The following is a 14,565-nucleotide window of genomic DNA, read 5'->3' on the forward strand; positions in this document are numbered from 1 at the left end:
CCACAGTTAGTTCACTTCTCTTTCTAATGCTGCCCCCCAATTGTCTTTTATACAGTTTTCTTTCAGCTTAAACTGGTGCAATCATTTGTTTTTTGTTTTTTGGGTTTTTTTGTCCAGTCATTTGTATTAAATAACATGCTTTTACTATTTGGACTACAGCACTACATATACCCATTGTTCTCTATCGCTTGAAATTCTCCTGCCCTTAACTCTTAGCTTAAGCTTCTATCCTGCTATCTATCACTGGTATACCTCTGCTCTTATTGCTGTTTCTAAACTTCACACTGTTGTAGTAAATGTTATTTATACCAGTTATTTGTCAGTTAATATTCTGCCTTATTTTGTTCCTATTTTTCTATGTTTGCATCTTGTGTTCTTAACTGTGTTGTCAACCTCTGAACACTGTGAACCATGTTGTATACTTCTTTGTTACCTCTGCTTGTAACCACTGTACCATTATTTATCATTGTTGGCAAGTTGCTTTCAAATCTAAAAGCCAATTTAAGAGCCTTTTAATGTTCTTTTCTGGCATCTTTTCTTGTTTACTACATGAAAAGTTGTTCCTGGGACTATCCAGGATGGTCTGTTCCCATTGAGTGAATGTGGAGAGTGTTTTGAAATTTAATGTGGTTTGAGAAAGACCAGAAAATTAAGCAACTGCTAGTGAGGTTGAAATTGGTCATTTTGAATTGTGTGTGTATGCACGCATGTGCATGCATGTTGTGACTGTTGAGCAAGTCATTTAGTAAGCATTTTGGTGGAATAGAAGGAACAACTGTTAATTATCTTTTTTAAGGTAGGATGAGGAGGAAAGCCCTTCTATGGTCAGTAATTGAGTACAGTATATTCTTGTAATATGATTGAGTTTTCCATTGCTATATGTGGGTAAAATACTGTATGAATATTTTTAGAAGACAGAACTAGCAAGACCTGGAACTATGTAACATTTAAAACAGCTGCTCTTACCGTTTTAGTTCCTCAATTTCTAGTTGCTTTTCTAACTAGAAAGAGTATTTCCGTTTGACAACCTAGCTAGTTCTGGGAAAGCTGGTATTCTCCATTAGAAACTTCACTACTTATCTTTGACATTTAATTTTTTCAGAGACAGCCATAACAACTATAGTGGAAAATAGGAAAAAAGAGAGCTTAGAAAATGTAAATTGCCAAGTATAGATCTCTAATTGTGTTAGATTTAAAGTGATTGAACTGAAACTCTTTGCAGGCACTTGGAGCATCTCATATGAGAATTACTACAATGTGTAGATAAATTTATCCACTGGGTTGAAGTTTATACTTTTTAAGGCTGGCTTTAAGATTTCAAAGAGAAGGAAATATCTACAGTATGGTAATAGCCAATGGGTGGCAGCATAGAGCATGATAATGGAATCTTGAGTTTGGAGTTGGCATGATGAGATCTCCAAACAGTATTTGGAAAAGCTGTTAGAACTATTGGTCTGATAGTTGGGAAAGAAATGACCCTTATGCATATTTTTTCATTTTGGATTTTCAGTGGGTATTGAAGCTGTTAAAATGGTTAAAGTAAATACATTATTTATGTTTATTTTTTTTAAATACATAGGTAAAAAATACAAAGTAGGCTCTTTGGAAAATAGAACAGGAATTCACCTAGAAATTAGTAAAACAACTGTTGATCTACCCTTCAAGACCCTATAGTGGTTAGAAAATATAATTTTTAAGAGATAGGAAAATACATTTTTTTAACATCTGCTATGTGTACTATGTACCATTTGCTTATATTTGTTCCCATTTAAATCCTCACAGCAATCCTGTAAAGTTGGTTAAAGGCATCCCAGTTTTACAAATAAAGGAATTAGAAGGGTCACAGAGACTAAGTTACAGGATAAGTCAAATGGCTGGAATTTGATCCCATGGTTTTTTAATTACATGCATTTTGATAACATAAGTAGGAACAGGAACATGGAAACTGGGGAGCAGGAATTAAAGTAGAACTTGGAATTACTCACTTTGAAAGACAGAAGAGATAAGTGTGTAGATGGTCATGAGTATATTTGAAATAGCCAGTCTCAGCTGTGCCTAAGAATCTGTTAGTGAGTGCCTGCCTCGCTGGCTGACTGGCTTCTTTCTTTTGTGTTTGTTGGGCACATAGTGGGCACTCTGTAAAATATTTACTAAATGAGGAATTAAGAAATCCTAGGAGGCTTAATAAACTTGGAGAATTATATTAATAGCTAACTTTTGAGTGCTTACGTGTGACAAGCATATGCACACAGTTGTCTGTGTTTATATACTCATGAAGCTTTTCTACTTCTTTTTAGCTTTAAAAAAAATAATTTTAGACTTATAAAACAATTGCAAAAGCAATAAAAGAGTCACTGTTATACCCTTTACCCAGACTCTCCATATGTTAACATCTTCTAATGCAATTATACAAATCAGGAAATATTGATACAATATTATTTAATCTAATTTCACAGCTCACCAGTGGTCCCGGCAATGTCATTTTTTGGGTCCAGGGTCCAATACTTTGTATTTAGTTGTCATGTATTCTTAGTCTCTTTTAGTCTGGAATAGTATTTTTTGCTTTGCCTTTCATAAATTTTGAAGAATACTGATAAATTGGTTTGTAGAATGTTCCCTCAATTTAGGTATGTCTGATGATTTCTCATGATTGAATCTAGATTATGCATTTTTGGCAAGAATTCCACAGAATGATGTTGTGTCATCCTTAGTACACCCTATCAGGAAGCACATGGTGATGTCTTACTTTGGATCAGTTAGTTAAGCAGATGTCTGCCAGTTTTCTCTATTGTAAGGTTTCTATTTTTTCCCTTTTTGTATTTAATTTTTTATATTTTTTAATGTTTATTCATTTTTGAGACAGAGAGAGACAGAGTGCAAGTGGGGGAGGGGCAGAGAGAGAGGGAGACACAGAATCCGATACAGGTTCCAGGCTCTGAGCTGTCAGCACAGAGCCCGACGCGGGGCTTGAACCCACAGACCGCGAGATCATGACCTGAGCCCAAGTCAGATGTTCAACCGACTGAGCCACCCAGGCGCCCCTCCTTTTTGTATTTAATAGATACCTTGTTGAGAGGTACTTTAAGATTTTTGTGAATATCTTTTTCTCATCATACTAGTTTCTTGTCATACACTAATTTTAGCATCCATTGATGAAAGTTGCTTGAAAAATTACTACCTAGTGCTTACCAAATAATGATTTTCTATTTCTGTTATTCTGCTTTTGTTAGTTGGAATTCTGCTCTAAGGAAGAGCTTTCTTTTCTCCTCTATTTATGTATTTATTTGTTTACCTATCAATATGGAGTCATGGATTATTATTTTATTCTATGGATTATAATTCGTTACAATTATTCTTTAATTTTGTATTGCAAATTGTCCTAGATTTGGCCATGGAGAGCTCTTTCAAGTTGGCCTATCTTTTTTGACCTTTTTTTTTTTTTTTTTTTTTTTTTTTAATAGCACTTCTTTTCTTTTTGGCACCAAGAAGCATTCCCGACTTACCTTTGCTTTCTCTGTCTCAGCTCTGGATTTCTCCAAGGAACCTTAGTTTCTTTTATTTGGAGAATTGTATGAGAAGGAAAGCAAGGTCTGTCTGGGCACTAGGTGTCTTCGTCGGAACTGGGGTGTCATTACTTCTAGGTCTTCTCAGTTGTCTCAGCTAGGAAATATGTATGTTTACTTAAATATATGTACATATACATTTGTATTTCTTTATGAAAACCCATTTTGTGAGGCTTTTATTATGTTGATAGTATGAAGAGTTGATTCAGTAGTAGTGAGAAGGTATTGGAGAGATAGGAAGAATAGAAAATTGCTTCCAGTATTTATTGTCCCTAAAAATGGACTAATTCTAAGTGATAAATTTATGGTATCGCTGTGCTGTGTTTGGCTGAGATAGAGTAGAGATAGCTGTTGTAGAGTAAGGAGCATGGATGTTTCACTAACTAGGGATGATGGGAGATAGGATGATATACCAAAATATAAACTATTTGTTATCTTAAGTTTGTTATAAGACTGTTAGTAAGTTTAGTATTTGAGTAGCATTTTAGGAAGGTGTTTTAAGAAGATGAGACTTGGAAGAATACATAGGCAGATATGAAAGAGGCATGTTCTAGGTGGAGCCAGAGCACTTAATTTTGGATATACTCACAAGGTTGGAGGCAAATCATACAGATATCCTTCATTGCCCAGCTAGCTAAAGAATCACGTAATAAGATTCTTTTCTTGTTTATCATTAGTCTATCATGTTGTGTTCAGTATGAACATTCATAATTTGTTCTGTTTCATGAGTATATGTTAAAGTTTAGATACATCCTTTTAACATTTTAATTTTTATTGCTACTTTAGCACTTTGAAAGTTTATAGTAAGAGCAGATGGTGAATCTAGTTATTATTTTCTCGTCGTATTCCACAACATGTATTTATGTCCAGTGTGTTAGTTTGGGTGTATTCAATGCTTCTTGATAGGAATGTCATCTTGTCTCAGGGTACCACAAATCAGTAAGTATTCATAGTACCTATTGTATAAAAGTACCTGTGGAAGAAAAATATATTAATATAGTATACATCTATTAGGGGTGAGAAAGAAAAACAAATATGAAAAGTTTAAAGGTTATTTATGAGAATTCAGTAGATGCACAGCAGACTTAATTGGATACCACAAGTCAGTACATGATTAATTACTCCATTAACTGTACAAATCTAGATTGTGAGACTTAACCTTGTTGTACTTCCAGAGTCCTTTTATATAGATTATTTTCAAGGATTAAGGAAAACCACTTGACTCCGTGAAATCAGTGCTCAGTCCAGGATCCCATTAAATACTGAAGTGGTTTTTTTGAACTCCCAATCTGTGGATTTTTCCCTTGAACAAACAGGCCTCAGTAAACTATTAATTGGTGGTTAACCAGTTGTGTTAAATTTTATGTGGTCAGAGTTAACAGATTTATCATTTGGTTTATTAAATGTCTAGATCTGTGGTAGGCCAGAGAGTCTACCAAAGAAGTAAAAGACTGATCCCTCCTTATGGGCTGGCTGTTGGTGACATCATGGGTGGCTAAAGCAATTAAAGGAGATTTAAATTAGGGAGAGTTAAATCATCCATCGGACATGCCCAGAACCAAAGCTCTGATGTAGGTAGGAAACATTAAGAGTAAAACCCCCTCCTTCATTCTCCTGTATAATATTCAAAAAGATAGCGGATAGTACAAGAAAATGTAAGTACTGTAGTACTTGAGAGATGAAGTAGATGCACTGGAGTTGCTTAATCAAGGAGATAGAACTCATCCTGAACCTTACAGAGCTCTGTGTTTTAGAATGATTGGTTTGGTAGTCATTTTTAGGTTGTAATACAGAGGAATTTATAGTGAGAACATTATAGAAGGCTCTTCTAATCCAGAAAATTAGCCTGAATTAGGATTGTAGCTATAAAGATGAATAAGGAAGGGATGTATGTAAGGAATCTAGAATAAAGTGTTAAAACTTAGTGATTATGTGAGTATATAAATAAAGGAGAGGGAAATATTACTGCTGTTAGGTTTTCCAAGCCAGGATGACTTAGCTGGTGGATTAACAGAAGTTGAGAATTGAGAAGAGGAAAGGTGTGGTGATCAGTTTTTATGGTGAGGATAATGAGGTTATTAGCTGAAAGCAGTTTGTGGTGAAAGTGAGCATTTAATTTGAAGTGTCTAATAGAGCTGTGGAAATGGAGTTGAAATAAGACATCTGAGCTGAATACTATTGATAGGATTTCTGAATGTATATGGTTATTGGAATACGTGTAGGTGAATCTTTGGTGAGGGGTAAAACATTTCTTCTTCCCCTATTCTGTATTAGATTTCTGTCCGTTTTGCAGTTGTTTGCGTTTAGCTGCAGATTGTGCCTTTCATACTGCTTTTTTTGGTATTGTGCTAAAATGTACATTAATATAACATTTAATGTCTCAACCACTTTTAAGTATATAGTTCAGTAGTGTTAAGTATATTCACAGTATTTTGCAACCAATCTCCAGAACTCTTTTTATCTTACATAATTGCAACTATATCCATTAAGTAACTCCCCATTTCCCTTCCCCAGCCCCTGGCAATCACTATTCTACTTTTTGTCCTATGAGTTTGACTATTGTGGGTACCTTGTATAAGTGGAATCATGCAGTATTTGTCATTCTGTGACTGGCTTATTTATTTTACCTAGTATAACATCTCAAGGCTTTGCTATGTTGAAGCATATATCATAAAGGTAGAATAATATTCCGTTGTATGTATGTACCACATTATGTTTATCTAATCATCCAACAATAGACATTTGGGTTTGTTCACCAACAATAGATGTTTGGGTTGCTTCCACTTTTTGTAAATAACGCCACTGTGAACATTGGCGTACAAATACTACTTCAAGACCATGCTTTCAATTCTTTTGGGTGTATACCCAGAAATGGAATTGCTGGATCATGTGGTAGTTCTATTTTTAATTTTTGAGGGACCACCAAACTCTTTTCACATTGGCTGCACCATCTTACATTCTTAACCAACAGTGCATAAAAATTCTAATTTATCCACCATTCTAGCCAACATTTGTTATTTTCTGTTTGTTTTTTTGTTTTTATAGTAGCCATTCTGATGGGTGTGAAGTGGTATCTCATTGTAGTTTTGATTTGCATTCCCTTATGATTAGTGATTGTTCATGTGTTTGTTGGCCATTTGTACATGCTCTTTGGAGAAATGTCTATCAAGTCTTTTTGCCCATTTTTAAATCGAATTGGTTTTTGTTGTTGTTGACTTGTAGGAGTTCTTTCTAAATATTAAGCCCTTATCAGATAATGATTTGCAAGTATTTTCTCCCAGTTTGTAGGTTATCTTTTTACTCTCTTGACTGTGTCCTTTTATGCATAGAAGATTTTTTTTTTTAAAGTTTATTTTGAGAGAGTGTAAGCAGGGGATGGACAGAAGAAAGGGAGAAAGAATCCCAAGCAGGCTCCACACTAACAGTGCGTAGCTCGATGGCAGGGCTTGAAGTCATGGAACTGTGAGTTCATGACCTGAGCCAAGATCAAGAGTCAGACATTTAACCAACTGAACCACCCAGACGTCCCAATGCATGGAAGCTTTTAAAATTTTGATGTCCAGTTTATCTATTTTTACCTTTGTTACCTGTTCTTTGGGTGTCATATTTAAAAAAATCATTACCAAATCTAGTGTTAATGAAGCTTATCCTGCTATAAGGATTTATTCTAAGGGTTTTATAGTTTTAAATCTTTGATCCATTTTGAGTTGATTTTTGTGGGTGGTATAAGGTATGGATCCAGCTTCATGTTTTTTTGCATGTGGATATTTATTTTACCCAATACCATTTGTTGAATAGAGTGTCTCTTCTCCCAGTAAGTGGTTTTGACACTCTTGTCAAAAATCATTTGATCATAGGGGGGCATCTGGGTGGCTCTGTCAGTTTAAGCATCTGACTCTTGATTTTGGCTCAGGTCATGATCTCCTGGTTTGTGGGATTGAGCCCCACATTGGGCTCTGAGCTGACAGAGTGGAGCCTGCTTGGAATTCTCTCTCTCTGTCCCTCCCCTGCTTGTGCTGTATCTCTCTCAAAATAAACTCAAAATAATCATTTGATCATATATGTGAGGGTTTATTTCTGAGCTCTCCCTCCTGTTCCATTATTCTATGTGTCTGTCTTTATGCCAGTACCTATTGCTTTGATTACTGTAGCTTCATAGTATGTTTTGAAATTAGGAAGTGTGATACCTCCAACTTTCTTCTTTTTCAAGATTGTTTTGGCTATTTGGGGTCCTTTGAGTTTCCATATGAATTTTAGGATGGATTTTTGTATTTCTGCAAAAAATGCCGTTGGGATTTTGATAAGGGTTATGTTTTAAATCTGTAGATAGTTTGGGTAGTATTGACATCTTAACAATTAAGTCTGCCTTTTTTTCTTTCAAAAAATTTTGTCAGTTCCTTATTTCTAAAGTTAAAATCAATAGCTGTATATTTTACTTTTATATTATTTCAAAAGCACCAGCTACTGTGGTTGAAATAAAGGTACTGTGAATAATTAAAAGGAGGTTTTAGCCACAGATGCTCTTTTCAAGAAATTTATAGTCTAGTGGAGGAGGTAAGAAACACACACACACACACACACCCACACACCCACATAATTATAATACAGGTTATAAAACTAGTACTGTCAGAGTAGTATAGATTAAGTGCTATAAAAGTTTAGAAAAAGGCAAGATTACCCTTAGCTAGGCTTTTACAATACCACTGCCTCAAATATGCAGTTGAATATCCCTTCTATTTATAATGGTCTTGGGCATCTGGAGACATCCACAGTCATTATGGAGAACAGATCGAAATTCAGGAAGTTTTCGGATTGAGATTGGGTTGTGGATAAGAATGGGGATAGTATAAACTTAATTTCTAGCCAGTGGAAGCATATAGGAAACCCATGCTCTTGACTGTGGAGGTGACTTGCATTTGTCTTGTAGTATTTTTAATAACTGTACATGTATAAGGGAGAAAAAGCTGTAACTGCAAATGCTGATAGTAGATGCCAGTGAATTAAGCAGAGCAGTAATAGTCATTTGCCACTTACATTTTAGGCTTAATTTGCATGAAAAGTAGTAACAGATGTACTGATAAGAGTCATTCATGGTAGTTTTGTTGTATATTTTGAATACCATATTTAACTCCTGGTGTGTATTCAAGCTTTGAACTTTGTTTTTTTCTATTCTTTAGCTTGATGGTTTGCTTAACAAAATTGACATATGGTAAAAATTGCATTAAGCACAATTTTTATTTTGTTAATGTAAAAAGCAATAATTTACATGAAGTAAGGTTTCTTTTTAGATAACTGACCTTAAAGAGTATGAGCATTTAAAGTGGTGGAGCCATTTTCCTTAAGACTTGCTGGCATTTAAAATAATAAGATGTAGGAGAGTGGCATTTAAATCAATGAGTTGCATCTTGTCAGCTCTTTTTAGTTCATTGCTTGAAATGTCACTAAGCCATGGGTAGCAGACATGGATGTAGATACAGGCCCATGATCTACTGGGGTAGGCTTGCTAACATAATTATTACAAAACTTGCATGCATGCACATGCTTCTAATTCCTAGGTTTTCTATACCATATTGTACGAATTTTTTAAAAATCACTTAAATTTGGAGAACACATGTACGTACAGATGAGGAATGGTCTTGAATTTAGATAGGGATGGCCCTAAAATGTTACCCCCTCAGTTTTGTATCACACTCCTGAAGTCTAAGCCATCTTAACCTTTCCCAAGTGAAATTTGTCATTATTTCTTCCATTTCCTTTCCTGAAGTGTTCTCTCTCATAAAATCAGCAACTTATATAAGTGTCCTTCCCCATTCTTACCCTCCAAAACACCAAAACTCGTAAGGTGACAAATAGTAGAGTTACAAAAGAAACTTTAAGGAATCTTAATCTTTGTATTTTGTTTAAAGTTTAATTTTATTAACTATTGCCCTAAGAACGAACTTCCAAGCTGACATGCTTTTGTTGCTTTATTTATTCAATAACATCCTTGCTATTTCAGGGACCAGTGGAACTACTTTTGTTACAGTTCTTGGAGAAATTTAATAATTCTATCAGGGGTCAGCAAACTATGCCCTATCTCCAAATCCACCCACAGCCTGTTTGTGTAATGCCTACAGGCTGAAGAGTTGGTTTTGGGGGGCGGGTGGGGACAGGGAAAGGGGGAGAGGGGGAGATGCAGCAAAGACTATATATATCCTTTAGAGCCAAAAGTATTTACTCTCTGGCCCTTGGTAGAAAATGTCTTACTCTCTTTTGAGTATCTTCATCAGTTTGTTGAGTTACTAAGAGAAGCCTGAAAGTTGTTAATTGCCCTATCTTGTTATTCTGTTTGCTTTTCTTCTGTGTATCAGAACAACTCATAACACAAGCACATACAGCTTAATGGCAAGACAGGTGGGGTTGTGAAGGAGAGGATGAGAGAGAGAGACAAGGGAGATCTGGCATATTTGTGGGAGAAAAGTATGGCTTAACATTTGTCCACCCTGCCTTTTTACTTTGAAATAGTTTCACATTTATAGAAAGGTTGTAAGTGGTATAAAAACTTTTATATACCCTTCACCTAGATAACCAGTTGTTAACATTTTGCCACATTTGCCTTACTATTCTCATTCATTCTGTCTCAGAGATATTACATATAACATACACAGATTTTCCTGAACCATATCAGAATGAGTTATAGACATCATACCCCTCATATATCTCTATTCCTAAATATTTCCTTGTGTATTTCCCTATTTCCTAAGAATTAGGGTGTTCAGTTACTATACTACACAGTACAGTTACCAAAAATCAGGAAAGTTAACTTCAGTGGAATATTTAACCTGTGAATCTCATTTAGATTTTACCAGTTGTCCCAGTGACCCTCCCCCCAACCCCCTCCTTTAGTTCAAAATTTAGGATCACTCATCAAATTTTATTTTCTACTCTTTAGTCTCCTTTAATCTTGAATGGTTCCTCAAACTTTTATTTATTTATTTATTTTTTCAACGTTTATTTATTTTTGGGACAGCGAGAGACAGAGCATGAACGGGGGAGGGGCAGAGAGAGAGGGAGACACAGAATCGGAAACAGGCTCCAGGCTCTGAGCCATCAGCCCAGAGCCTGACGCGGGGCTCGAACTCACGGACCGCGAGATCGTGACCTGGCTGAAGTCGGACACTTAACCGACTGCGCCACCCAGGCGCCCCAACTTTTATTTATTTTTAATGACACTGACATTTTGGAAGAGTACAGGTCATTTGTTTAGTAGAATGTTTTTCAATTTAGGTTTTCTAATGTTTCTTCATGATTAAATTCAGGCCATGATCTTTTAGCAGGAATATTAAATAAGTCGTGTTCTATCCTTAGAGTAGAATGATCACATTGTGAAGCACATGATGTTAGTTTAGTGGTGATTTTTATTTTGATCCCTTGACAAGGTTGATGTTCACTAGGTTTTTCCACTGAAATGGTATGTACTTCTTTCCCTCTTGTAATTAATAATTTTTTTTAAATCTTTTTTTTTTTTAACATTTATTTATTTTTGAGACAGAGAGAGACAGAGCATGAACGGGGGAGGGGCAGAGAGAGAGAGAGAGAGAGACACAGAATCAGAAGCAGGCTCCAGGCTCTGAGCCATCAGCCCAGAGCCCGACGCGGGGCTCGAACTCACGGACCACGAGATTGTGACCTGAGCTGAAGACGGACACTTAACCGACTGAGCCACCCAGGCGCCCCATTGTAATTAATAATTTTTGAAGAGATACTTTTGAGACTACATAGATATCTCTTTTTTACTAAACCTTCATCCACTTTAATTTTGGTGGATGTATTTTTTCATTTGGCTTTATACTGTGAAGAAGAGTTTTCCTATTCCCTCTGTCATTTTGAAATCAAGATTCTTACTCTGTTCAAATATGTTATCCAGTATCCCAGATTCGGTTAATGGGAGCCCTTTCAAACCACCTAGTATATCCTTTTGACATGTCCCCATCATTTTTTGAGCACTTTAATACTTTCTGATACAACAAGATATTCTGGGTTCATCATGTCTTTTCCCTGCTGCAATACTGAATTCCATTTTTCTAAGGGGATCTGATTCCTTGGATGATACACGTATCCCCCTTTTTGGCCAGTCTGCATACAACTTGATTAACAAAGACCAGCTTTTGCACAGTGATCAACCTCCTTATCTTGATTTGGATCTAAAGATAGAACAAAAATAGTGAAATGCCAACAATTCATGGTGACTATTTAGTTGTATCTATTCAAAATACAATGCAGAACGTAGAGAGCAAGTGAAAGATACTAAAAGTATGCTTGCTTGAGAGAAGAACATTCATATGAGGTTTTGAAAATAAGTGTCACGTTTCTTTGTGACTCTGAAAATGTAAGTAAGAATCATTTGTTTGATTTCCAAATGGTTAGTTCAACAAGAGCCAAAATTCAGTGATCCGTTCAGTATCTAGTATCTTAAATACCCTGAACCTATGTTTTAATGATTTTTTAATGAGGCAATATTTGTATATAATAAAATTTACCATTTAAGAGTTCAGATTAATAGATTTTGGTAAATGTATACAGTTGTGTAACTACCAGCACAGTCAAGGTTCAGGACAGTTCTCCCCCTAAATTGCTTTCTCATGTCCCTTTGTAGTCAGTCCATTTCTTGGACACCCAATTAAGGCAATCACGATTAGTTTTACCTTTTCTAGAGTTATATATAATAGGAGTGAAATACTATGTAGTCTTTCATATTTAACTTCTTCCATTTAACATAATTTTTTGGTATTCTTATTTTTGTATATACTCTTGGTCCTTTTTATTGCTGAGTAGGTCCCCATATCAGTTCACTTTCTTTTGGACTTTTAAATTGTTTCCAGATGTTGGCTAATATATTAGACTTACATATAAGTCTTTGGGCATATATTTTCTTTTTTTAAAGATTAGTTTATTTTTTTAAATGTTGGTTTATTTTTTGAGAGACAGACAGAAACAGAGCATGAGCGGGGGGAAGGAACCACAGATTCCAAAGCAGTCTCCAGGCTCTGAAATGTCAGGTCAACACAGAGCCTGACACAGGGCTTGAACTCACGAACTGCGAGATCAATGACCTGAGCCGAAGTCGGACTCTTAACCTACTGAGCCACCCAGTTGCCCCATTGGGCATATATTTTCATCTCTCTGGAATAAATACCTAGAATTGAAATTACTGGGTGGTAGTATCATTGTATATTTAACCTTATACTATTATATGGTTCACCAAATTGACTTAACCATTTTCTGATTCCATCAGCAACGTATAGGAATTCCAGTGTTTCCCATTTTGCCAACATTTGATATTGTCAGTCTTTTTTAACTTTAAACATTCTGGTGGGTCTATAGTGGTATCTCACTGTGATTTTATTGTTCATTTCCTTGTTGATTAGTGATGTTGAACATCTTTATACATCTTATGTGAAATATTTGTTTGAATCTTTTCTCCATTTTTAAAACTTACTAAGTGGTAATAGTTCTTTATACATTCTGTATAAAACCTTTTGCCAATTTTTTCTTTTAAAATTCATGTATTTTATGTTCTGTTCAAGAAATCCTTGCTCAATCCAGTGTCAGACACACACAAAACTCTCATGTTTTCTTTTAGAAGCTTGCTAGTGTTGACTCTTGTGTTTTGGTACCTGATCTGTTCCTAGTTAATTTTTCTACATGGTGTTATTGAAGTGTTGAGGTTTACTATATTGCATAAGGTAATCCAGTTGTTCTAACACCATTTGTTGAGAAGACCTTCTTAACCCCTATTGAATTCTTAGGCATCTTTGTTGCATCAGTTGACAGTATGCCTGTGGGTATATTTCTGGACTCTTATTTGCCATTGAACTATATGTCTGTCTTTACACCCATGCCACAGTGTCTTGATCAGTGTATCTTTATATCTGAAAATCAAGTAGTACTAGTTCTCCAACTTGGTTTTTCTTTTTCAAACTTGTTCTGCTAAACCTGGTCCTTGGCCTTTCTGTATAAATTTTAAAAGCAATGCATTGATTTTTCAAAAAGCCTGTAGGCATTTTGATTAGGATTGCACTGAATCTGTAGATCAGTTAGCATATTAGCTACATATTAGCAACACTGAGTCTTTCAGTTTATGATCATGGTTTATATCCTCTTTACATCTTAAATTTCCCTCAGAAATGTTTTGTAGTATCATTTCTCTTAAGTCTATGGAATTTCCTTAAATATTTCTAGTAGTACAGAGAAATAGCAACCCTTAAGTTGTAGGAAAAAGTATGAACTTCTTATTTGAAAACGTCTTTTGGATGTTTTATTGCCATTCCCCAAAAGGTAGCAAAGGATGATAAAATGAGTGTATTGTATGGATTATGAAGGTAGAGGTAACCAAACTTAATAAAGAACTTGAGGTCTTTTTCTATTAAAGATCCCAACATATTCAGTATTAAGTCTCCTTTCCTGCTTTGGGTGATGGATCATCAGACCACACAGTGTTGGTGGCTTCTGCAGCTTTGTTTTCCTTTACCTCTCCTTGTCACCTTCACAGTCCGCTTAAAAGAAATTACCTTAAAAGGATATTGGGAAATTGACACAAAGTTGTGAAGCTGCCAGAGAACCTAGCAATTGAAGATACACAACCTACGCTTTCCCCAAACACTGTGTACAGAATTAACTTTTACACACACACACACACACACACACACTTTTCTGCTTTTTTTTTTTTTTAATTTTTTTTTTCCAACGTTTATTTATTTTTAAGACAGAGAGAGACAGAGCATGAACGGGGGAGGGGCAGAGAGAGAGGGAGACACAGAATCGGAAACAGGCTCCAGGCTCTGAGCCATCAGCCCAGAGCCTGACGCGGGGCTCGAACTCCCAGACCGCGAGATCGTGACCTGGCTGAAGTCGGACGCTTAACCGACTGCGCCACCCAGGCGCCCCACACTTTTCTGCTTTTATGCCAGCACTAGCAGTTAGAAAATTAAGGAAACCTCCTTCTCATATGGACAGTAAAAAT

The 14,565-nt window shown here is 35.8% G+C and overlaps 1 protein-coding gene across 5 annotated transcripts in view; it reads left to right on the plus strand.

Moving 5' to 3' along the window:
* Positions 1–14,565, plus strand: part of LCOR (ligand dependent nuclear receptor corepressor) — a 143,776-nt gene that overhangs the window by 71,353 nt on the left and 57,858 nt on the right. The window lies entirely within an intron of this gene.

This window comes from Lynx rufus, unplaced genomic scaffold (assembly GCF_022079265.1).
Source record: "Lynx rufus isolate CCGP_SWC_20201006 ecotype Redwood Valley unplaced genomic scaffold, mLynRuf1.p SCAF_11, whole genome shotgun sequence".
Classification (NCBI taxonomy): Eukaryota; Metazoa; Chordata; class Mammalia; order Carnivora; family Felidae; genus Lynx; species Lynx rufus.